This window comes from Etheostoma spectabile, chromosome 17 (assembly GCF_008692095.1).
Source record: "Etheostoma spectabile isolate EspeVRDwgs_2016 chromosome 17, UIUC_Espe_1.0, whole genome shotgun sequence".
NCBI classification, from domain to species: domain Eukaryota; kingdom Metazoa; phylum Chordata; class Actinopteri; order Perciformes; family Percidae; genus Etheostoma; species Etheostoma spectabile.
This window is the reverse complement of record NC_045749.1, coordinates 5,503,732-5,507,292: the sequence shown is the minus strand read 5'-3', so window position 1 is coordinate 5,507,292 and position 3,561 is coordinate 5,503,732. Positions and strand designations below refer to the sequence as shown.

The following is a 3,561-nucleotide window of genomic DNA, read 5'->3' as shown; positions in this document are numbered from 1 at the left end:
ACACACACACACACACACACACACACACACAGCAGGTCAATTGCAAAGGTGCCCACAGCTGACTGATGACCATGTCTTTGAAAATCACTTATTTAAGTTTCCCTTGAAATCAAATTGAAGCATCAGTCACCATGCTGGAGCTCAACCTTCTTTGTCTAGCTCCCTTTCTTTCTCTCTCTTTCTGTCCATCACTTTCCCCTCTCCTCATTAAATCTTCATTCTTTGCTTCTTCCCTGCAGGACCATCTTTATCTCAATCTTACTTGTCTTCACCACATCCCTCTTTCTTAGTGGCTTCCTTCCTCCCTCCTTCCTTTCTATTTTTACTCCTTTGTTATGTTCAATCGCCTCTTCACTCACTCAAATTCCCTTCCTTCATTGACTTCCTTCAATTTTTCCATCCCACCATCAAAATCCTCCTCCATCCTTTTTCTCAATCTTCTTTGGTTTTGCATTTTTTTCTTTCTCTCTCCCTGCTCCTTCTCCTCCCTTATTTCATCCTTCTCTAAGAGAGTAAACAGGCCCATCTATCACACACCTGGTTAAGGTTGGATGCCGGGATTTGGAACTCAACTTTTTATTATGTTTTTCTCTCAGCATTTCGAGATATCATTTGTCTAAAATCTTGAAGCTCAGCCACAAAGTTTGAAAGAGAACTGGAGAGGCACACCTACTGTGTGCCTAATGACATCAAGTAGAATGTGTCCAATCTACAAGGCTGAAGATGATGGCTTTCAGTGCCTGCTTGTTCAAGTTTTTCAGGACTGACAGTTTGGACACCAAAATTAAAGCTATAAAACAAAAACGAACAATGGACGAAGCACTGAGATACGCTAGAAATAATGACTGAATACATTTTAAATGTTTTTATGTTGTCATCTACAGACAACCAACAGGTAGTTATTTATGTAAAGGCTGCCAATCTTTCCACACAATCATTCTGTGAAGAATAGAAATACAAGGAGTTGTTTTTGTTTTTTTATTTGACGCAAACAACCTGAAATCAAAAGACAGACTTAGACTTAGACTTCTGCAAGAAAATTGAAATTTCCAGCATCCGTTTTAGCAAGAAAAGAAGAATGACAGTATAAAGATGATAAAAATTGCACTAATAATAATAACAATAAGAACATTTGTCAATCAAAAGACATAGAAAGACATCAACCATAAATAAATAAAAATTAGAGAAGAGTAATAAAAAAGAAGACCATTGCAATAGACAGGGGAAGAAAATGTTGTCATTGAGTATAATCCACACAGAATCTTCCAGATTTATGTTCTTCTCGGTAGAAGGGTTTTCCAGAAACAGTATGACACTGTTGGTGTGTCATGAGTTTGGAGATTGAACCTGTGTGTCTGCCATGTGATCTTGTGCTTTGCTGTGTCCTCAGAAGCTGCAGTTTAAACTGCATCTGTAATTTAGTTGAAAGTCAGTTACAAGACCTCACCATACTGGATGTTAGGTTTAACTTGTAAGTGAGGTTTAGGGTCATACATTTCATTAAATGGCATATGCAAAATGTGAGTTTTTCCCAAATCAAATGTGAAAGGTCAGCGATAAATGTTGGAGTTTGTGCAGGTTTAACGGTCACAGCTGTGGCTGTAGGCACACCTGATACACTATTTAATGAACACGTCTCTCTCTCTCTGCCACTAAACCTGTGTGAAATACAAACCTTGGTTTGCCATTTCAGGGGTTGTTGAATCAATTTATTGTATGTGAGCCATAAGTTGCTCTGTTAGTCAATCATCAGCATTCAGCTAAAACCTTTAAATTCTTGTTGAGCTTGGTGAAGCTGCTCTGTAGTACCTTCGATTGCAACCTGATCTCACCGAATTCCGTGAAATGAACATGGCCCCTTAAGTTAAGGAAAAGGTTGTGGGTTTGCGGGACAACAACGGGTTGGGTTTAGGAAAAGAAGAAGGGGACGGCCAAATACAGCGGACAGGTTGGGTTTAGGAACAGAAGACCGGGACGGTTGGGTTTATGAATCGTGACGCGCGCAACACAATCTCCGGTCAACTGGGTGACAGTCCTGTGTTGTTTGACCCATCCACCTCCCCAGCCAACCTCCCAATGTGTATTTTCGGGCTTTCATACTACACCTTGTGCTACCGTTGTCAGTCTTAATGCTTCGTCATCTTCTCATTGACTTTACTTTGGCATTGTTTTCTGTGGTGGCCACATGGAATTTTCACACATTCTGTGCACCCACCACGTAATGCACTGGTAACAGTTCATGATAATTTCACGGAATGGCGTTTTTTTGATGTATTTGTGTGAATGTTGTCTAATGTAAGGCTCAATGTTTGTTTAGTGCTATAGAAATCCAGGCCACATGTTTCCACTATCTTGATTTTACATTTAGACTATCCCAGCGTCTTAGCAGAGAGTCAGAACTAGCTAAGGACTGTAGCTGCTATTTGATGTTTTTTGTTACTTCAAATGCAAGATCATTTTTGTAGGATTTCTGCCTTGTAATTAGATAGTGAGAGAGACAGACAGGAAAGGCAAGGGAGAGAGGGGATGCCCCATCAAATACCTTTATATACTTAATAGTATATTTACTATTGACACTGAAGACATTTGATTGCAAATTACGTTTTCTGTGTTTTATTTTTTACGTATTCTCAAGGCATGATGGGAAGCCCTCTAGGCCAGATGCATGGCTGAAAAATTTATTTTTAAGGGAAAAGTAGAGGGACTAAGAATTCAATTGATACAGTTTAGAATTGGGAAAACAGCAATCTAAGTGGTGTCCGAATTACCAATTAACACAAACATTTTACACAAAGCAGACGCTCAAAAAAAAATTACTAACCCCAAAAAAAGGTAAATTTTCTTGAGGAATTCTATTTGGTCGTTGATGACTGTCCTCTCCTCAGCCTCACTTTGATCTGACTTTCATAATGTGCTAGTTGCTGTGGAAATGGACAGGAAACCCCACGCCAAAGTGTTGAATTGTAGTTCTAAGATTCACCCCAAACACGTTTTCTTTAACTGCTGCTATTTCTGTGCAGCCCTGACTCTGCTGTCTGTTCTCTCACTCTCAGACAGGACAGGGGATGTATGCTGCAATCAGTGGAGGCCAGAAGACATACACACACACACACACACACACACAGTCAGTTCTCTGAGGCTGGCAGCTCTCTGCTGCTTGCTTCAGTCACACTGAGATCAACTAATTTCACAGATAAGTGCTCTGATTGAGTGAGGTTGTGTGATCAGTGTGCAGGATCACCTCCTCTCTGCAGACATAATGTTGTTGATACGATGTTCCGTGACCTCTTAAAAAGCTCACTGCCAGTGTTATCCGATTAGTATTTGTTAGTATTTGAGGCTCAAAGCAACACATAAACACAATATCTGTTTATCGTTGTTTACCCAAGTGACTCTTCTGAAATGGCAAAGAGACTCTAAATGGATATTATTATATTAATTTGACGCTTTTGTTCAAAGTCATTTACTATGAGTGCATTCAAACTCCAAGAGCTAGATGACAACTAAAAGCATGTTCAGTGGTACAATGCAACTGCCTCGGTACTCGTTGTCCCTTTAGAA

At 39.8% G+C, this 3,561-nt stretch overlaps 1 long non-coding RNA gene across 1 annotated transcript in view; it reads left to right on the top strand.

Moving 5' to 3' along the window:
- Window positions 1-2,949, top strand: part of LOC116705582 (uncharacterized) — a 19,253-nt gene extending 16,304 nt beyond the window's left edge. Inside the window, exon 4 of the long non-coding RNA XR_004335968.1 lies at window positions 2,938-2,949. This is a non-coding gene — a long non-coding RNA (uncharacterized LOC116705582). The remainder of the gene's footprint in view (window positions 1-2,937) is intronic.
- The last annotated feature ends 612 nt before the right edge of the window (window positions 2,950-3,561 follow it).